Here is a 22532-nt window from a genome sequence, read left to right as displayed (position 1 = left end):
TACACGCGTGACGTCACTCGGAGCCCGATTACAAAGCCAGAGAGGGCCTGGTAGCAGGCGAGTGGTGCGGGGATCCGCTCGGTGCCATTCGTCACAGCTCCGACCAATGGAGAACGAGCTGACGTGGAGTACAATAATAACATCATGTGACCTGCGCATAACAACCGCAAGACCCCTGCTGCCAGCCAGCAGCCAGCCTGCTAGACCCCTTCGAGGCCTGTAGGAGCACAAGCGCAGCCATTCTCGTAGCATTTTCCGCTTGCGATGCCAACCGACGTGTCCGCTCCTTCCGGCCGTGCACGACTTTTTCAGGTTCCAGAGCCTGGTGGAAATAAAATTTGCTTGTCGCTTGGTTTTGTGTTTGCTCATTTTTCCTACTCGCATCCCTGGATTGTTGGGCATAGCAGTTATGGTGAGTTGGCGAGTGGAGTGACGTGGCCTCGAATTATTATTCCCAAATCAAGTGGAATCCAACTTTGAAAATCGACACAGCTCCAGGCTGAGAAAACATTTCGGACGTCATGTTCTCTCGGGAGAGGGGAGTTCGTACGAGTGATTCTGAGAAGGGATCGCAATTCAGTCGCGGACGTCGCGGTGGTGCGTTTGGGGTTCACGTGAGAAGCCGCACAAAAAAGCAGGAAGATAATATCGCTGCTGCTTGTATACCATCTGTTTTGTGAGAAAAGCTAGTTGGCAGGAGTCAGTGAGGCAGGCAGTTCCTCTTTTTCGTACCTACTGTCGGCACTGTTGCCGAGTTTATCGATCCCACCGGCAAGCAGGCCGTCCGGCCGACCCGCGCTACTATTGCGTTCAAATTTTTGTGCTGGAAGAGACCGTTCGGAACGCTGCTTTTTATTTATTTATTTCACGTGTTGGAAGGTTATAGGCAAGGGTCAAGAAAGAGCCTGTGAAAATCAATTGCTCGCGAGAAAAACGTGCCAGATTCGTCTGCATTGCGGCGGACCTGCAGCTTCGCAAACTTAATTAACACGAACAAGACGCAACGAGATGAATAAGCTGCCACACTCGAACGATGGAAGTGCGCCAGTACAGAGCAGCGCAGTTGTGACACCGTCGAAAATACTGCGGAGAAGTCGCGGACGGAAGTACGCGGCTTTATAGGTGTGTTGTGCATCACGCTCTGCTGCCACTGCTTCCGTATTCCACAACTTCGTGCTCGGATTTCCTTTCCCCGACAAGTCAAAATTTCCCTCTTTTTAAATAAGTTGAAACAGCAAGTTCACCCATTTCGAGGGCCATTGAAAATCCATTTTCACAATTACATTTTGGCAATCAAATACAAATCGTATTGAGCGAGTGTGAAACAAAATTAAATTGACCCAGAAAGTCGCGAGATACGCGTTCATTGCGCATTGCAGGCGTTGACTGTAGAGCGTGGGCCATTATTTCAGGCGGCCTCAGCCACCAAATCCAATAAATGTGTGTGCTCGCTTCTTATTCTCCAGCAATAACAGCAAATGACGTCTCGCGCACAAACATCTCGCGCCGATTCTATGTACCAACAACAATAAACAACTTCCACTCGAACGCAGCAGCGGCAGCGGAGGGACTCCATGCCATCGTCGGAATAACTTTCATCACACACACACAGCAAGGGCAAATCAATACTTTCAAACTTTTCCGGCGTGAACGTGAGCCACGTCGGCTGCCAAGGCAGGCAGCACCCTCGCCGCCGCGCCGCGCCACTGGCTCGGTTTATTTTTCTTATCTGCTTCTTCCTTCGGCTAAATTTGGCCAAATTTCGATGCCGACTAACACAAACTATAATATCCGCTCGCTGCAGCCGCCTGCGGGGATGACGAGGCGATTTCTTAACCCTTGGCTTTGGAATTCGGCGCCGCTTGCCAAAGCGAGAGACAGAGAGAAAGAGAACTTTGGATTTCAGGCCTTGCGAACTCGCTGGCGCAATCCAACGACACAATGCTCAGAAACCAGGTGCAAAATTAGGGAGAAAAGAGCTGCTTTTGTTTGTCTGCGGCGCGCATCCATTTAACACGGGAGGCAGCTGCTGCGAACGCGGTGGTGGCGAGGGAATGCTCGCCAGCACGTGTTCGTCCACCAAAATGAGTATTTTAGGCCAGTATGTATAAAAGAATACATACAATTAGCCGAGTGGCATCTGCCTGGCCTTTTGTTTTGTCAGATAACGATAAACAGGACTTCCCGACTCGATCGTATATACAAGCGCTTTTTGAGCTGATTGTTGGATATTTGATAGCTGTCCAAAAAGGGATAAATGATTTTAAAGAGTGCCATGAAGCAAAATATTGATGATAATAGATTGGTATATAAAGAGCACCTCTTACTTCAAAGGTGAATATTATTTGTGATGCCCAAGGCTAAAATTAAATTATTTTTGGATCTGTGTGAACGTGAGCAAAATTCAATACGCAGATCTGGTACCCCTGCGCAATAGAGTAAGTTTCCTGACACGTGGCAGGGACGACTACAAAGAACCCTTTATTTCCTTTTATTTGGCAGTGGTAGATTTGCGGTTGGGGCTCATAATCGTACCGTTTCCGTCCCTTTGATAAACTCGACCTGGTGTTGGAAACAAACAAATAGAGGAAAGACGCTGATTACAAAATCTCTCAATTCTCATTCATCCACGGCATTTGCACGGCTTTCCTCTTGGCAAGGTACTTGGCAGACGCAGCGAATGTCTGATGGATTAACAACACAAGCAGCAAGTTTATATAGCTGATGGTACTTTTCTCTCGACCATGCAGGAGGTTCTGTAAAGAAGTTGGCGTCCGAGCTTCTTTCGTTCTCTGCGAGTGGGCAGTCACCGTGGAACTGAATTTGTAATAATCTGACGGCGACAGTCGATTGCCTCACAGCCTGATAAAATATTAAATGCAGCTGCAACGGACCGAATCGACGCGGAGGCGTTATGAACCCAACATTGTCGGTTTGAACAGGTTGTTACGTAAATAAACAATTGATTTGCATCCAACTCGAAGCAGAGGTTATTAGCACTACTTGCGTGTAGTCATTCAATTTGTAAGTTGCCACACTGGCTGATTCACGGGTGGAGGAAAATGGAGAGGTAACAATTGAATGGAAAAAACCGAACAAAATCCCTCCAAAGAATTTACCAACCAAAGAACGGAACTAAAACTACAGTATAGTCATGCATGCTACGCAACCATTTTGTCACATCTGTCAATATATTTCCTAAGTCGTCGTGTTTGGGTATTGAGGAGTGGAGTCAGCCTGACTGGAGCTCTTTCGTCAAAACTGACGGCCAGATGTTACTAGATACAGAGTTTCCAGTCCCGTGCATCCCGCAAGTAATATCACACGGCCCATGAGCCTAAATTTGGCTGCAGAAGCACATCAAACAGCACAAAGGGGCCGCGTTTTAATTAAACTGGCAAAAAGTCGAGCCGCGCAGCTAGAGAGAAAAAGATGAAAATATACCCAGCAGCAGCGGCATGTATTTATATTTTTTCCTGCTCTTCTCTCAGCTACGGCCAAGTTTTGAAATATTTAATTTCTTGTGCGTCGCCTGCTGCTGCCTCTTGGATGTGCACAAAGATTAATTTTCTCTCACCAGGCAGCCAGCTTTTTCTCACAAAACATTGCGGTCCTAGTATAGCAGTTGGTTTCGAAAATCCTTATTTTGGTCGGTGCTCGCACACAATGCGCAATTTCTCGCACGCTGCGCTCACATGCAAACCTGCTCTTTTTCGGGGCAACAACACGCGCGCTGCTCTTTGATGCCACGACAATTAAGGCGCAAATTGTCTGGCATCGCCTGCGTGCTGCAGCAGCGGAATCGTGCTTTTTCGGCGCAAAATGAAAAATTGATGGCTGCGCGTCGTAAAGTAAAAAACTTGTTTCAGCCGGCCAGGAGAGGGATTAATTAATTCGGCAGCGGACGCCGCCGCTGATCGCGTTCGGGGAAGGAAAAGCCGTGGATTATAAAAATTCTATCAGCATGCTGCAACCACATTCTGCTAGCTGATTGTGAGGCCCATGCCGTGCCGTAACCGTGCCGCAAGAGGAATCACACGCGCGTACGTGCTGTCTCAACTTGTGAGGCCAGCTGTACGTAAAAATAATCCAACATGTGTGCGCGAGTTGCATCACATGAGGGATGGTAGCAACCAGAGATAAGTTAGGGGGTTCAAATAATTTTCTGGCAGCGCGGCGTCGATGCTCTTTTAGGGGGGTTGCTGCTCATACATAAATAGCTGCAGAGCGCAAAGGCTGCGTGAAAATTTTAGATTCGAACAAGAGGCCATGAAATTGAGCATTATTACTTGAAACTTTTAACTTGTCGCAGTTTTCACGAAAAGGGGCAAGTTTGTGTACCCCGGTTGTGGATATTCGTCTGTATATCTTTGAAGTCTAGATCAGCACACAAAATGAAAAGCTAGTAAGTTCAAATTTCCGGCGTGTGATGCCCATTTCTTCGAGTCTAACTTAACGGTACTCCCAAATCTAGAGGATAGATTCCCTAGGTCACTTGCTGAGTGCTTCGAACCTCCAGCGGAGCAATCAAAGGACACTTTTTCCCAAAATTTCCTGTCGGCCGAGTGCACCCTCTTTTTAATAACACGCCGCTTTTGCAGCAATATCCTGAGTCGGAGGAAGCTCGCATCTTGCTGATTAGTTTTTGACGGCGCGCGCGTTTTCAATTTGGCCGGACCCTCTTGCAGCCCCACGCGAGGATTATTTCAGGGATGGTGCCTGAGCCGGGTTTTACGCCGACATTACACTAGATTAAGCACGGATTTGGTCCGAGGGCCGTGATGAGCCAGAGGAGGTGGCGAGTTAGCTCGGCGAGTGCGGCCTCCGTGGCCGGGTAGAGTGAGCACCGGCGACCGCCCGCCTGCCCGTATAAATCAATACTCTGCTGGCACGACCATTCCGTGCATCCACTTTCCAGCCTAGCTCTTCTCGCAGGGCGGAAGATTCGCCGCCGCCGATCGTTCGCTTCCTCGCTCGCTTTCTTCAAAGAGTGCAATTTCAGTTGGCTTTAATCTGCAAACTCTTTCTCAACTCACACGAAACGGTAACAATAATGTGTTTCTTCAGAGTTTCGAGCACTTTGGAGATAAAAGCATCACGTTGACATCAAGACTAAAAAGAAGCAGCATCCTCTCCATTATCGACTTTCAAGCCACTTTTAGTGCACGCCAGATAAGATAGTCGTGTGCAGCAGCAGCTTTTCGAGTGTTTATTGATCCACCAAATCCGCGCGCGAATGACAAAAAACGTGACGCTTCTTACAGCACGTTTACATACTTTTTGTCAATTAGAGAAGAAACCGTGCTGCTGATTGAACCAGCAAGCAGACTTTTAATTAAAAACGGCGACTGTGGAGAATAATGGGAGGAAGCGATTGCATTACTCTCGAATCTTCCTGCTCATCAGCATGCAAATCAAATCGTAATTCTGAATGGCCCCTGCTTGCAGCACATCCTGCTTAAAAAACACGAAATCCCTCATGATACAGAGTTTAAATTAGCTGAGAGTATAAACTTTTCAATTTACCTTCGCAGACGAAAATCGCTTCATATCATTTTATAGCACGGTGTTGCCTCACTTAGTATTTGGTTGAGACTGACACAATATAGGAAAAATAGTCCTATGCTGGGGCTCTTCCTTGATAATTCAATTTCAGTGTGTTTTACACAAATGTTACTTCTATTTCAAAACCATCTCTATCTGTAAGGACCTCACACAAACTTATCGATTTTACTGAAGTTTCGCGTTTCTTATAACGTTGTGGTTTGATGCTCTCTATAATCCCACGGAAAAACCTCTTTCCTCCGATGTGCACCAAGCACGATTGCGGGTGAAATGTGAGAAAAAACACGCCTCGCTTATTATTTGCCATCATCTATCTGGACGCACATCCAGAGACACGATTATTGTAACTGGCGCGTTTCTCATCTCTATATAGACTGGTGTGTTTGCTCGTTTCTTCTTGTGCTGCGACGGCAAACAAAGCAAACCGTTCTTTTTTTGCAATAAGACTCGGCGGCTTCGCCGATTCGTGCAGCTCCTTTTTTTACAAAATACATACATACGGCGGACACATTATAACGGGAGAGCTGCTGCGCCACTTGGTACTACAAACCAACAAACAAACGTACATAGTCCTCGACGTGTACACGGCAGCACTAATATAAAAATAATCCTCCTCCCTCGCCGCTGATAGACAAGCAGTGGTTTATTTCTGTGAGCGATGTTTTTACATCAGTTCGTCTCGTGCAGGTTGTAAAAGAAACATGGCTGAGGTTCTGCATTATTAACTACCTTGCTCCTTGAGGCAAAGATTTCCAGTCTCAAAGAGAAAAATTGTTTTGTTTTTTAATAGGAGATAAAATATAAATCATAGTTTAAATTTTACACTTGAAACTGAAATCAACATGTGTGGTAGTTCTTGAAATATTTCAAACTGTATTTCATACATCTCGACTTCATTTTAGCTACATTATATACACGTGCATGGATTTGAATTTTCTGCCATGAGAGGCATGCATGCTGTAATGATATGCGCGTGACGGTGATGCGGCCGGGCAGGTAGAGATGGTAATGAAGAAAAACTGCGAGCGAGCGCAATTCGAACTCCTTATTCTTCGCAATGATTAAAATAATGATGCATGATGATAAATGAACCGTTCAGCACTGGATATTGTATTTTTATGCAGTAATCCATAATTTATGATGCCATCCTTCGGCAGCATGAAGCGACTTGTGCATCACGCTTCGAGGAAATAAGCCAGGTTCCTCCACAGACCAGCATTGCACGCTAATCAACTTTTAAATTGCCTTTTTCTCTCTCTCGTCCATGCCACGATAAGCTTCATTTTGTAAACCATCTGATAGCAGTAATAATTGAGCCCTGAATCGTTAAAAATCACAGCCGAGCGCGCCAGATGTGAAAATTTTTGATTGGCCAACCAACCGCACCTCAGGCAAAGGATTTTGGAGGCTTTGGTTTCTGTACTGTCGAACTTTTTCCTCAGCCCAAGGCAATCAAAATTAATGAGACCCGTTCATCAGTGGGACACAGAAATCAGCACAATTGGACAAATCTAGAACTGTAAAATTAAATTTATAATGGAAGCCGGAGAACAGCGAAAGAAAGTAGGCCTTCTTATTCAATCGTTTGTTATTTTTAATGTTAGAAGCGTCTTTCCGGCATGAAAAGGTTACAGAATTATAAATAATGCTCATGGGCGATATTTTGACGTATGATCAGCAAAATTATCAGCTCGGAATTCAGCTTATCTGGAAATATAACAAACGTCTCCAGCATCTTAAAATTTGAAATTCGTTTAAAGAAATTCAGGACGCAAAATCAGTCGAACACAGACGGTGGTTAAGTTAATCTATTTTTGCTTTGAAGGCAACTCTTGCGAAGGTAAAATTCTGCTTATAAGTGTGTTTGTATTTCTCAGGTTGGTTCTCTGGAAACAAAAGGGCTTCCCTGAGCCTCCTGTGAACCAACAAGATTTTCTCCTCGCTAAATTAAAGTGTCAATTTGTACATGCTTACTTTTGGCCCGGCAGATTGCTTGGGGCCGAGTGTCTGCTGACCGCCAGTGAGTGTACAAAGAATACCATTTCAAAATCCCCGTTTCAATTGCCGTGGAAAGAGAAATAGCAGCTAGCGAGCAAGCTCACAGTCGAAGAGTTATTAAACGGGGTCATCGCACGGCTCATACTATTTATGTGTGCTCAGCAGGCAAAGGAGGACACACACTCACACACGTTCAACCTGGCGCGAGAAATCCACACTCTGGATAAGCACAATGGCTCGAATGACGCCGAGAAAGAAACTAGACAGCAGCACGGAATGGATCGGAGAACAGTTGTTGTTGTTTGGCGTGTGGTGGTGGAATTCATCAAGCGACCAACCGAGGTGTGTAATTGCACCAACTCGAATAAGAAGTGCGTTTCGATCCGAGGCAATTCAAACACCGCTAAAAGAATTCAATGACACGCGGCTAGCTGCGCTTTTTTTCTTTTTCAGATGATGTGTTACGTCACTTTCTATATAAAGGGATAATTACTAGGCTGTCACGAATCAGTCAAGGCTGCTGATTGTGTGCGCGCACACAAGTCGAAATGCGCGCTGACATAATGGTAAAATATGAAAATTCATAGCTGGCGTGGCCGGTGCAGCAGCAGAGCAGAGAAAGGCGGAAAAGCGACCGCTTAACGAGCAGCCCAACTATTAATTTCAAGGCGAATGCGGACAAAGAGGTGCTCTTAAAATGCAACTCACCTCGCATTGCTAAAGTAGCTTGTTGGCACACCAGTTCAGAACAATTAGGGGGAATTCTCAGTCACCGCTGATGATGGCCGACACACCAAGCGATGGAGTAATAACACCACGCTATGGCAAATAATAGCACCAACAACCAAAATGATAATATAGTGTTTCCTTATTGAATACTAACTTACTAACCGAAGTTTTACGTTGTATGTTAAAAGGCGCAAATTGTAATCTCAAAAATAATTTTCGCTCCAATTGACTAAAAAGCAAAATTTTGATTTCTTGAGATATTTCTCTAATCTGTCCTTGACTACTGTAAATTCTTTTCATGTTGGGCAAAAACCATGGCATGTTGGGGTAGCTATGCACTTTTAAAATATTTTTCTTTTTTCATTCGCATTAAAGCAGCGCTATGAAAGATATTCTGTGTTGGCCCTGCAATGGATCCAAAGGTGTCTTTCACACGGATTTTCCTGTGAACCCACCCCTTGTGGCTTTGCACCTCGCGACTCAAGTGTAGTGTGCGACCCTCCTAAATATTACCTTTGAGACGTTTTACTGAACGAAAGATCCACAGCGATATTTCTTACCGCAGCAATAATTCAATGCCTCCAGGTATATACAGCAACACCTGTATCCAAGGTTGTTTTTAAACTGCCAGGGTTCAGGTGCCGAGAGGCTGCCTGGCCATCCACGAATCCTCAATCAATATTACATTTTCAGGGTATTTTATCGTAGACAAGGAGAATCCAGCCTACAGGTGGTGTTATCGTATGACCTTTCGTTTGCTGTGTGAAGATCTAAGACACAAAAGAGGACTATTACATAATAGCTGTATTGTGAAATCAGCAGTGATTTCTAGAAAAATTTGAATTTACTCTACTAGTGGAAATTTTATATTCCTGCGACGGCGACGCTCTACGGAAGCAAACAAATAACATACAAATTTAAGGTAGAGTTTATTCAAGATTTTCATAATGTTGCCGGATCGGCAACAGAAAGAAAACATCGCAACGAGGTGTGGAGGATGGAGACAATAAAATTGGGATACAACGAAGGCGAAATTCAATTATCCGCGGGCGGCAGCAAAAGTTGAAAGCCGACGCAATTGGAGCCGCCAACTTTGTGTCAGAGCTCTGCAAAATATCGATTTTGAGTTCATGTAGCTGTGTGGTAGTGGCCGGCCGGCTGGTATTTTGCTGCTTTTTCTCTGGCTCGCACCCCCCTGCCTGCATTTGAATGGCCCTCGAGTGTGTGTGCACTTGGGAGACGTTGCAACCACGCCAGGCAGGGCTTTACAACACGATAAATATAAAGGGACGGCGAGGAGCACACGAAATGTTGCTGCTGTGGCGGCTGCTGCCGCTGCTGGCTCACATTCACATAATACACGGTGAGGGGCAGCGAGAATCCAAAGAGAGGAGAGAAGAGTGAGCAGGAGGCCACATACAAGGCAACCACCAGGCACAACTATACGATCAGCACGTAGCCTAAAAAGCCAGCTACACCAGGAGAGTCGCCAGCTTATCACCCGTTTCTACGCAGTACTTGGAAAAAGTCGATAGATTTGCGCGGCCTGCTTGCAGACTCAGGCCGATTTTCCTGCTTTCCGACTCTATTTCGGGCTCAGGTCGCATTCATTCGACCGCAAATTTGGAAATCAATTCGGGGAATTTTGTTTTGAGAAACTATGCCGGTCCTAGTTATAGCTGGAGAGTCGAGCCCATAATAGGCATCGAACACGAGGAAACTATTCAGCCTGTTTTGTCAGGATTATTGTCTGGATCAATTAAATCGGCGACTTCCTCGAACTTGTTAACTGCACAAACGCATTAGTTCAAAGGGAAAGTGAAGCTGAAGCCTCAAACGATTGCACCGTGCCTGGAGTTTTATCAAAGCGGACGTCTTTAAGGAAATGTGTTTTAAATATATTTTATTTTCTGTTGTGGTGAACGGTTAAATGAAAAGATAATGTAACTCGATGAGCGTGAAATCAGGTCAAATTACGATAATGGTCAAGGAAGCTATCAAGTAGTTTTCTGAGAATTTCCAAAAATCTTCTGGTCCTGTTTACACACCAATAAATTTTTCATCAGAAGCACCGCTATCTCCAAGGCAAATCATCGTATCCGCTTTTCCAAGGTCGAAATCTTAAATTAATTTGAGCCTTAGATAATGCGTTGACTACATCGCTGAAAATGAGCGGCTATCTTTAATTTCGGGACGTTGTATTCGAACAGCCGGCTTGCATCGTAATTCAGGAGCTGTGTGCATTTTGACTCGCTCATTCTTAAAAGCATTTTTGCATCGTCGAATCGGTGATTTCGCATAATTTACGATAACCTAGCGAAGATTCTATTATTTGATGATTTCGCAGCGCGTGTGTGTAGTGTTGGAGTGTGTTCTGTGAGAAATCTCAATAGCACACATCATACACAACACAATACATACACGAGGCAAGCAGACTGTCGAGAGAAATCCCGAGCCCCACTCGCGGCGGCCATCATGAAATACGGCAGGTGAAGTTTCGGTAGAGGGGGAATGATTACGTCTTTAGGCAAAAAGCACACGAACTAACGAGAAGAGGCTGTTCTTTTTTAATTGCGATGCAGGCAGGTAAAAAATTGCCTTTCAGTTGAAGTCGAAGAACTTTGTGCACTAAATCCGGCTCGAACTAAGCATTTCGCAGCCCTTTAAGTTGGTGTTTGACGAAAAATTGAGCATGATGTGCAAGCTCAATTCAAGATTCATTTTAAAAATGAAGAAGAGTTTTATCCAAGTAGCAATAATTTTTTTCCTGTAAGGATATTAATTCAGTTGGATTTTTGAACAGAGCAAAAGGTACACATCTTAGAAGGGCTATATCATCAAAAAATAAGTAACTTTTGACCTGAAGACTGAAGAGGTTCATTATAATTATTTCAAGTAGCGGTGAATAATCAACAAAAAAAATAACAAATAGAGCATTTATTTGTTTCAAATTTTTCTTAAACAAATCATCTCACAAACATGAGGCAATTTGTTGGTTAGATCATGTCACAGGATTGGCCTCGCTTTTAATTCCAAATTTTAACTTAAGTTGGAGCTTGACAAACGAGGCTGAGAAGGTATTGAGAAGGTATTTAGTGTCTGAAGTTAGCATGATTTTGATTGCCCTCCTGAAGGTAGTTTTGCCTTTTCAACACGCTAGGATCACTGCAGCAGCTAGCTCGAGTTTTATTAACTAATTAGAGGAATCACGTAACTGTAAACGTGCGAGCACCGCTTCAGCGATAATGTGATTCACGAGCTCTTTTTACGACTGCAAGGGCCAATCTCCTGAGGTGCCACTCAGGGCCGAAAAACTGCGTCGAAATTAGGAAACGACAATAGTGATAGGAGTGACGGCGCACTCCAACTTTCGACTTTCGTCTCCAGCACCGGCCATTCGTTCCGTCTGATAAGCGTTCGCGAGCGGGAAAATGTGAAGCGAAAAAGGGAAGTACACACGATTCCCAGCAAAAACAGAGGGAGGAGGAGGCGCCATAAAAATGGCGAACCAGGGTGGGCCAAACTAATCAAACGCGTTGTGCTGCCACTGGCTGGGCTTTTGTCTTCATCTCCAAGTCAATTGCGCGCCGCCGGAGTGGCTTCGCATCGACGTCGCCAATTTATTCTGCAGATAACGCGGCATTCGGCCAAACGGATGAGTTATACAGCCCTCGGATGGCGAAGAAAAACAAACTCACCGCCCCAGCGCGCAATAACACCGGTGCATTATACGCGAGCAACACGATTAAACGCAGCAAAAGAAACAAGGGGTGTGAACAATGGGGCTCATCTGCATCACATTTTATCCAGCCAGATACAATTGGAATAATTTTATTAGTTCATCTTGCCAAGATATATCATTGAAGAATATTTGAAAATTCTCAAATTGTGTAACACCAATTGAGAAATTTCATGTAACAAAAGAAGATTTCAGGAAACGAGAAGAAACAAACATTTTGTTCTTTCATTTTAGTAAATTTCGTCTGATATTTTTTGTGTTATGATTTACCAAAATAGACATTCCTGGAGGCGGAGAGATAAAGCATAAAAAAAGTATATTTTCAATCCAAGATCAGGAAAGTGATTATCTGCAACTGTCTCGATTTTTAAATTGGAATAATATTGTGAAAGAGAAGCCCTTCAATACAATCGAAAATGGATTTTCTAGTCTTTTAAAAGCTTTTCTACTCGCTTGTTGCGCGAACAACGCCTCAGGCAAAATGCTGAAAACAAACTATGCGTCGAAGGTGAAAAGGTGATTTTTGTTTCGAAAGAGACTGTGTTTCACGACCCTGGCAGCAGCCAGGCAGGATTAGAATAGCTTTTGGCGACAATAACAGAAGCGTGGGGACACGACGAAAAATGGCAAGAGAAATGGAAACTTGGTACATATAATACAGCGGGGCTGGCGCCAGAGGGAAAGGGGTGTGCGGTGGCGAACACGGGGCGAGTACATGTACACACCAACCACCCGCACCCCGGGGGTGGGGCGCCCAGAAATCAATCGATCCAGCAGCGCCCGCCACGCCAGCAGCCACTATTATATCCACTATCTGCTGCTGCTGGTCTGCGCGGCGCCTCACTTTTATCCATCCGGATATTACTTTGAACAAGAGACTCATTCTATTCTGTACTTTGGCTGCTGCGCCTCGGATGACACAGCAGCCAAGGAAAGGTTGCCTGCCCCCCGACGGGCATCATCTCGTTTTACAGCGGCCTACGCGCGAGATGGACCATTTTCCTCTCTACACGCAGCCATGGTTGTAGGCTACGAAAAGCCATTAAAATTTTGAGCCCGGCTGCCTGCCTCGCTCAAGGTTTTGCTTGAGCCAAAAAAGCTCTGCGCAGCGCTGGAAACTCCGCAGAGCGAGATCGAGAGAAAAATGTAGGCGCTGGGAAATGGGAAAGTCTGCCTGCATGATGTGTGCCTGACGAATTGACGAGCCTTTACTTCATTGTGTGACACAGACAGACTGAACACGTCCGGCTTTGAATTGTCTGCGACACGGCCCGCAGGAAGTTGGAAATCATGACGTTATCTTTTGTGCGAATTGTTGGTTTATTTTTACCAAAATTAAATTGTACCGTTCACCTTGATGGATAGATAAAGCCCTGCGGTGCTAGTCGACCTGCTCTCACAATCAGATGCACATTATTATTGTTGTTTGTGCGACAAAATCGTCATTTCGGCTAAATGCGAAATGCGTACATGCTTCCATTTCATCGCAAAACTAGGAACGGTGAGCAGTGAACATATCATTAGCCTCGTCGCCTAATTTCTCAACTTCTAGAAACTTACCCATTTGGGATAGGACACGAGTTTCTGTTTCTAGCATTTTACCCCTTCTAGTATCACTCAATTCTTTATAGGGTTTAAGAGGCGGTGCCTTCAGATTATTTTAAAATTGTTAAAGGTTGAGTTTAATGCAGCAAAAAGGCTGATATGATTCGAGTTGCGATATCAGGTGACACCTGAATGGAACTAACTACTACATATTTTTCCGACAGAAAGGCACCGCTCAAATCAGCATTGGCCCTGAGCAGATCTGCGTGAGAGCCGCGTCAGGGTTGTTGCTGCAGCAGCAGAGGTGATCATTGCCACGCCGCACTTTCAGCGCGTACAATAACGAAACCAAAGTCTCGCGTTTACCCTGATAAACGACACGAAACGCGGCAGCCTCTTTTCTCTCGTCTCTCTTTTCAATTTGCACGTGCACCACAACCGTTTTTATGTCCGCCGCGCTGTGTGGATACACTTTTTGTCAATCGCAGCAGTCGGGTTATTGTTGCAGAAAGACTCAAAACTTTTTGCCCAGCCAGCCAGCGAGCACTTTTTCTGCTCCGCGCCGCCTCGGCCGCTGCTGCTGTGCAAATCGATTTGTGCCTGACGATCCAGCCGGAGCAGCGGCCCATTCGAGATAGAGAGACAGCGTTGCAAAGTTTCAGGCCCTCGCAGTGCCCACCACAATAATAATAATACCTGGCATTAAAAATAATGGCAGCACCGGCAGCAGGGAATAACAATAAAAAGCGAGCATATAGTGGTACAGCGCTGCGCCTAAAGAACGAATATGCACTGTAATGCAGACGGAATAGTAAAAAGTTTAACGCAAAAACGATTTCGCTGCGGCAGGGACGTGCAACGTTTTTCATTCAGATCCTGCGAATAATTTATTTTAAAGCTTTCGGTCGAATCTGTCCGAGTTAAATAAAAGCCACGAAAGGAAGTGCTGGAAGCAAATAATATATTTTTAGACAGCGTTGATTGAAAAGAAAGCCCAATCGAAACTTAAATCTCGCTCTTTCTCACTACCCCAGCTGAATTTGATTTCGATATTATCCGAAACTCATTTTCTGTCAGCCCAGGAAAATGACTGCGGCGGAAAATGAAATATTAACCGACCGATCAACATGGTGCCGACGCAGCAGCAGGTTTTTCTTGGACAGCGAAGAATCGATTTATCGGCATTTTTTTAATTAGGTTCGCACATCATAAGGCAATGCTGCGGTTGCCGCTGGATAATATTTTTGACGGCGCTATTTGCGTGCGAGTCTAATTATCAGCAGAACCCTTTGGTTCGGTTCGAGGAGTTTGCTCCACGCGTCGGCTCACTCGTTCTCTCTCGCCGGCTAGTAGGATGATGATGATGATGATACTCGAGAAGAACCGCCTGACGGTATGGTGGCGGTGGTGCTTATTAATTCCAAAGGCATTGTTCTATAACTCTTCCCTCCGTCGGAGAAGAATCTAATTAAAGCCTTTCTCGCCTTAATAAGACTCACATGAACGTACAGTCGTTGCTTCGAGTGCCTCTGCGAGCCACAGGGAGGAACAAGGGAGCGTGCACAAAAGAGGGGGCTGGCGTCGTTACCAGGCGGGGGTGAACCCCGATCCCTCGAATGTCTGACCAAAAACATGTCGGAATAATTGGGCGGCCTAATTAAAGTCCGCGCCACCGACGCCGCCGGGGGAAGGCTCAACTTTTTAGGAACTCATTAAGAAGTTTGGCAATTTATCAGAGCAACTCGCGACAAAATGAGAAGTTTGCGCAATAAAAGTGGGAAAATTATCTGCGGGCAGAAAACACAGACTTATCTCGCTACCAACAAAGAGCTTCAGGCAGGCCGAATGGCTACGATTCTATCTTTCCTGATAAAAAGGTGCAGTGATCGTGAAAGCGGTGTGGACCATAGACAAGGTCGTCACTTTCTGTAAAAATTGTTTTTGAACAAAAAAGAGGAGCATTTTTATTTTTGTTTGTGCACTGTGAAAATCAGACACTAAAAGCATTTATCTTTTTTCCTTATCTCTTTACATATATGAAGGATTGGATTTTATAAAATTATCTGCCTTTGAAAGCATCGTTTCGCATTGTCGTGCAATACTTTCAATCAGAATAGCCCAAAATCAGCGACACGCGCGGCCCTTATCTCGACCCACTCTTCGGTCCAGGCAGTGCAAAGTTCAGAGAAGCGTGTTTGGCAGGCCAACGGCACACAGAGTGCGAATTTCGGCTCGTGTGTGCGGCGGTACCTACTAAATTTGTATGTGCACTTCTACTTCTTTGCAAAGGTGGTGTCGGTCGGCACGCGCCACTTCGGCCGATCGATGGCCTGGCCGGCCGGCGCAACTAGCATAAGGGCACATGCACGCGGTCTAAAGGGAGCACACAAGACGCCCGCCAACCCCTTAGAGAGCACTTTTCCGGAAAAAATAAAGCGAGTGTGACGTAACGGCGTCACGTGACGCTGATATAAACATTGCAGCCTCATCATCAACATCCGAGCTGCCGGGCGGGCTCTCAGGCATGATGAATTATCGATCGGGCAGCCGGCGAAAAAGAGAGAAGCCAGGTCGGACGGAATGTGTGCACCGTCCTCTCTCCGGCATGCAAAGCAACCCTCTCCGACACACCCCCGACCCCCTGCATGTGCGAGGACAAAAAGTGAAGATGGACGAGTAATGAAAGTGCTTCTAAAGTGTGAGACTCGCACCCTCCGCTGCTGGGCTGCTGGCCTTTGGGGCGAATTTTAATTTTCATTTGGACAGCCTGGCTGTTGCCATCCAGAGGCAGACAATAGGTGCGTTTTACACGGCCGATTCGTGATTTGCCGTGCGCAAACGAGAGAGCGGAAAGGGGTACAAAGGGAGCACGGCCTGGCACCCCCGATCGCGCCAAAATGCAACTATTGCACGGCGAGGGTGAAAGTCACGCAGCTCAGGTGGAAATTTCCCCATTTCCAAGCTGAATGATGTGGGCAGATATTTCGTACACGATATTTTTATTTATAAATAAACCCACCTCAGATAGAATTATGTGCGAGAGGCGAGAATTGATGGCCGCTTGCCGAAGGTCAGCGCGTGGGGCTAGAAACCCACATTTGCAGGGTAACTAGACGTCGCTCAAGCGGCGGCGGCGGCGGGCTCAAGAAGTCGTAAAAAGCACCAATTGCAGCGAGTTTATAGGCCCGTCTGTCACGGCGGATGGAATAAAAAGCGCCAATCATTATTTATTGCCCTCTACTCCGTGTATTATTTCACTTTTATTTGCACGTCGCGCCGACTGGGGGAATAATTCCAAATTGCGCCTGCCGACACGATAATTTCGCTCGCTGCCTGCCATGTAAATTACTCCCAATAACAATCGTCGAGCGAGAGTACATACTGCAGCGAGTGTAATAACACGATAGGGCAGGCTGAGTGAGTAAGAAAAGTGGCAGAGCTGGAGATAATTCTGCGGGCTGAGCGCATATTTTCATCCACCGACGTGAATGCACCGACAACAATGCCATACGATATTCAAATTGCGTCTCGGCACGAGAAAAATCTGCATAAATCGTCTTGACAGGCCCATAATGCGGACAGGGCATCGCGGCATATTCAGCGAGCACCAGCCGTGCGCCGTGTCGCGTGTAATTAAGTTATTACGGGGCATCCAGAGAAGATTACCGCCAGACTCCACGGCGGATCCCGTGCTGAATTAACCAAATTGCCGTAAAATTGATATTTAAATTGGAATCTATTGGCTAACTATAACCAGAAATGGGGCCGGCAAGGCAATATTTTCACTTTCAAACGCAAAGCTTCCGGATTCGAGAAAATAATCAGAATAAAAAAAATGCGAAAATCAGCTTACAGTGCAGATTGAGTCAGACGTCATACACGGGATACAATCATTTGACCCCACCCTGATGCTGCCAATTGTTAATTAGAAATGAAAGAAATAGCTAGACACAAAAGGACTTCTGATTTTCTTAAGGATAAGATGCGTCTGTTAAGGCAGCAAAGTCGTAATTTTGTCTGCGTTGGCAGAAATTTCCACGCGCAGCTTTTCCAATTACGGACTTGGCTCGACCGGGGTTATTTCAACTCGATTTATCTTAATTTCATTAAAGAGCGACTCGGAATGACAGGCTGCCTAATCAAATTTTCGCTCTTTAATTGCCGCAGCGTAGGACCCTCTCATCTCCCGTTGCTAGACCTTTGTCGGCGGATTCTGCTGTTGTGCGCACTATTTTCTGCACACGCTTCATTTTTAAACAGCCGCTAATACCATTAGAGCCGAATTATTCCGTTATTAATGCTCTGCTGAATTTCAGCAAATAACAGGATTGAAGCCAAGCGCGGATTCGAGCAGGCACACGACTCGGCTGCTGCTTGCTGATGTACGGGAGAGGGAATTTTATCGATCATCCCGGCCCAACGTGTCAGCATTTTCGCGAATTATGCATGGGAGAGGCCCATGAGCCTGCTGACTGGCGACTCTCGCGTCCTGGTACCTAATACTAAATTTCCAACGGTTCCCAGGACGCCTTTGTTATTTAAACTATTGTAATGTTACTAATATTTCAAGTTTATTTGTTTGTTTGGATTTCTCCGATATAAAACCACAACTTTATAGTTTAAGGTCGATTGCAACAACCAGCACGTCAGATTTTAAATTCACCAAATGATTCGTTAGAAAGGTGCGCGCATGTTCGTTGGTGGCAAAACCTTCCTATCTCTGAATTTCCATTCCAGTCGACGCTCCTTGGCGTCGAGACGGAACTGCGCATAATTAATATGAACGCCACGATTCACTACTTTTTGCCGTTCAACGTCTTGCAGCGGCGTACATAGGTTCGATTCCCCCTGCCCGTTCGTTTGTCGTGCATCGGCTGCTTTTTTGGGCGTCGCCGCGACGCGCTCGCTCGTTACAAGCCCACCATTCGATCCTCCGCACAATAGGGAATTAGAGGGATAAGCGGACATATTGTTGTGAATTCCTATGCAAATAATCTCAGCGCGTCATCAGACTGATAGCAAGCGATCCGTTCGAGTTAGAGGTTTGGCTGCAGCCATGGCATTCAGACATTTTGGTAGAAAGTTCAGTACGCAGGCTAATTGAGTTGCGCGCACAAAATCAGTCCATTGTTGAGATAAACACCAAGAGGACTCTCTTCTTTCACCCAGCGAGTACATTAAAAGGCTCTGTCACAATGGGAGAAATTTGTATATTGTGAAGGAGCGAGAAACGCACCCGTCCGTCGCACCAGCTCGTCGAGAAATGATAATAAATTCCCCTGCTGCTGCTGTTGGTGTACGAACGCGGCGTCGTGACAGTGAGGCCACAAAGAAGCGGATCGTTAAAACTTTTCGGGAGACAGGTAGAGCAGTAATAAATCATACGGTACACACAAAGTTTGCCCCGATAAAAAATTAAGAAGCAGCAGCAGCATAGCCATCAGGAGTGAAATGAGCTCGGGGAGCCAGTTGCTGTGACTGAATGAAAAATGCATGCGGCTCGCAATTCAGTGCGTGGGAAATAAATTATTTTATTTACTTTGGTAAGCTGAGTGTTGGCCGCGAGGACACTCAGTTTTGACTAAATAATAGCTTCAGAGGGGAACACCCTCAGATTCGATCAGCAAAATGTATTTTATCCAAATCGCAAATTTAAACTGCACGGAAAGAGACCCAAGGATCTTTTCGAGTAACTGTAAAATCACGTTTGGTCTTTCTTCTCCTGTCTACCAATGCACTTGCGGGTCGATTTTAAAACTTTTTATTGTGTCTGTCTGGGTAAGAACGGGTTGAACCACCTAAAGTCCACCTTTCGGCCCCGATTGGGAGCGGTGCAGTTGGAACAGGTTTGTTTTCCATTGGAAAGAGTGAAAGATGGTTTGTTTCGCGATTTCGCATGCTGCAGCACCAAGTAGGCATTTCCGGGTGAGCGAGTGAGCGAGCGAGTACATCGCTTGAAGAATCGAGACGTCGCAGCAGCCAGCCAGCCACCTTTTCTCTGCAGCATCGGCAGAAACTCGATCGGCGGAGGAGAGCGGGGCTGGGGTCGCGAGATTCATCGAGCTGCAGAATTACAGAGAGCCGTGGCAACAATGTCTGCCTGCCCCATATAAAACGAGAAAGAAAACCCACAACACTCGAGCAGGCAGGGCTTCCAGATGGATCGACTGCTTCTTTTTCTAAACATTACATGCTGGGGAATAAATTACGAGAGGAGAGAATGGGAGCAGGGGACCTTCGCCGTGATGATCGTTATTGTCGTGATTGCCCCCTTTAATAACTTGGATCACCTCTGGCAAATGGGCAGGAATTCAGGCGTCCCTCAAAATTTATGACTGTCTTTTTCATTTACCCGAGTATGGAAATTTTCCAGCATTAAAACCGACTCCCTGAGACGGAGGCCGTAATTTATGGTGGCGAGAGGAAAAAGTCCGACTGCTGCGTCTATAATGATATTACGTCGCGAAAATATGAAAAAGTGCCACCTCGCAGCTCCGCCCGGCAAGTAAATCTCGCACGATTTACGGCCGGCCAAATTGAAAAATGCAAATAAAACTCTCCCTGCCGTGGCGCGTTTTCCGCTGAATTAAAATCAAGTGCCGCCGAAGTTACGGTTTTGCGGCGGTGGTGGAGGCAGACGGGGATTTTGAAAACGCTGCTCGAGCAGAGCACAAGCCCGGCGACCGAACTGGTTGCCCCGCTCTCGGCGCAAAACTGGTAAAACAGGCTGATATTATGCACCTGATAACCAGTTTACTACGGCAAAATACAGCAGGGGAATATTATTAGCGAGCAAACGACCAGTCTGCCGGCGTGAGTGGCGTCTGCGTCAAAAAAACGCACACGAGTGGAGTTCCTCCAGCCGATTTCGAATGTCTGCTGCTTTTCCGTGCGAAATAAAATTTAAAAAGCGGTCACATGTACGGTGCTGTGTTGCGAATTGAAATGCGCTTGTAAGTGTCGTTTCCACTTGACGCTGAGCGACATTTCTTCTCCAAGTAAATGCGCGGAGCCGTCGGAGCTAGGAAAATTGTTCACTTAAGCAGCAATTTCTCAATGCTCGCTATTAATGTGACTTTTGCACAGAGCGCTGCACTTGTGCAGAATAAACTGTTACTGTGCTTCTGCTCCGCGAGTGGATAGTTTTAAACTGCAGCAAAAATTGTTGCGTTCAACACCGCTGCTTGCTGGAAAACTCTATAGACGTTAAATGGACTGAGGGGGTTGATAACGTGATGAGTTTTTAAGTCAAATCACGAACACTCTTATATATAGTTTGAATTCATTTGCCATCCCTTACTAAGCAATTAAGAATCAGTTAAAAGCATAGTTTCGAAAATACCAAACTTTTTTTTGCCTTGGCAGACGCAATTTTGAATGATAATACAAAAAGTAATTAGCAATTTATAACCATATAATCAGTTGGTTTGAATCAGTTGGTTCGTGACATTCTTGAAATTTTTCGTATCCCCAAAATCACTTCAACCATTCACAGGAAGGGACGCGTATTTTAGCTATTGAGCTACAGAAAGAGGTGACGGCATGGGGTCCTGTAAAGTGATGTTTCTCCCTCCCGGAATTCCATAACGGGAGAGAAGATTATGTTGTGTCTTGGTAGTTCATTGCACTGACCATATATAACAAACCTCCCCTTCACGCAGGGTGCTGCCACCTGAACACCGCTCCCTACCATGAGGTTTCAGTAATGTCGCGACCTCCAACGGCTCCAACACGTTCACATCAAGTGCGGGACGGACCACAGCTTCAAAATATTCCATAATTAATTTGGATCTTTCAGTGCTGGCAATAAAGGAAACAAATTTTTGAAGCAACACTGGGTTTAAATGGTTGAAAGTGCCGAGCGAAAAAAATGTGCACCTCAACGGATTTAATTCATCGACGGAAAGGTATTCTTCATTCGTAATATATTCTTTTTGAGAGCTGACTGCTACGTCTGCCTGCGAAATGGCATTTTGGCGCATGATTCTTATCGTGGGCCAGCATAGCAAGCGGCTTTCGGCTTTTCTCTCGCCATACCAGATTTTGGCGAGAATTGCAACGAAAGAGATACTGACAGACTGGCAGGCCGCTCCGCGTTGCAAACCACCCTGGCTTGGCCTGGCCATGGCCAGACTAGACGACAAAGGCGGCTGACAATTTAAACCCCCTTTTCACGCATGCATCCCTTCGAAAATGGTTTTGCGCTCGCGAGGGGCGGCCGGCACGGAGACAGTGTAATGGCATAATGGGGAGGAGGCCATCTGGGTGCGCTGTACATAATAAAACGCGCCCTTTTTCAGCTCGGCGGCTGGTCCAATTGTATTTGCTCCCGTTTTTTTTACGATTGCATTGTAATGTTAATAATTCAGAGGAAGTGACAACGTCGCATCGCGTTCTTCCCAAGCTTGCTTCTTTATTCCATAAAAGTTTCGGGCCGCCAGACCGGGCTTTCTCTCTCTGGCCGCCGCCGCGTTGCCACTCGGAATTATTAATTGCTGACGGACTGAAATTCCGGCAGCGAAAATAGCGTATTCGCAATTAGCCTGGCTGGCTGGCTGGCTGAAGGGGACGCCGCCCGTCAATTACGGCCGGTGACAGTGGCACGACCTTTGGGCTTGTCATTCCCACGTGATGCGATCGCGAGCCACCTCCGCGGCATTAATTCAAATTCGGCCCTCGTGGTAATTAACCGTTTGACCCTCGGGTGGCCACTCAAAGATAACTAAATAGTCCGCTGCCGTCGAGGGGTACATAAATGTTTCGGTCTTTAGTATCAAAATTTAGAGAGTAGAAAAGGAAAATACTTTGATAGGAAGTGTTTTTGTGGCTTGGTGAATTGATTTTATATTCTAAAGCTTTGCATTAAATTAATATACAAACCGGATTTGCTGGCAAAAAAATCGAGCGTTATAGAACGACCAGCCCTTCAGCCATGGTCGACGGACGCAATATTACA

The 22532-nt window shown here is 45.8% G+C and overlaps 2 protein-coding genes across 7 annotated transcripts in view; one reads left to right on the top strand and one right to left on the bottom strand.

The window, feature by feature from the left end:
• Positions 1–22532, bottom strand: part of spen (split ends) — a 64582-nt gene that overhangs the window by 39929 nt on the left and 2121 nt on the right. The gene's annotated exons all lie outside the window — the stretch shown is intronic.
• LOC135940285 (b(0,+)-type amino acid transporter 1-like) overlaps positions 1070–22532 on the top strand; it is a 36367-nt gene continuing 14904 nt past the window's right edge. Inside the window, exon 1 of the mRNA XM_065485114.1 lies at positions 1070–1081. The gene's annotated coding sequence lies outside the window, so the exon portion shown is untranslated. The remainder of the gene's footprint in view (positions 1082–22532) is intronic.

This window comes from Cloeon dipterum, chromosome 3, assembly GCF_949628265.1.
Source record: "Cloeon dipterum chromosome 3, ieCloDipt1.1, whole genome shotgun sequence".
Classification (NCBI taxonomy): domain Eukaryota; kingdom Metazoa; phylum Arthropoda; class Insecta; order Ephemeroptera; family Baetidae; genus Cloeon; species Cloeon dipterum.
Note: the sequence above shows the minus strand (reverse complement) of the source record. Positions and strands in the feature narration are given on the sequence as shown.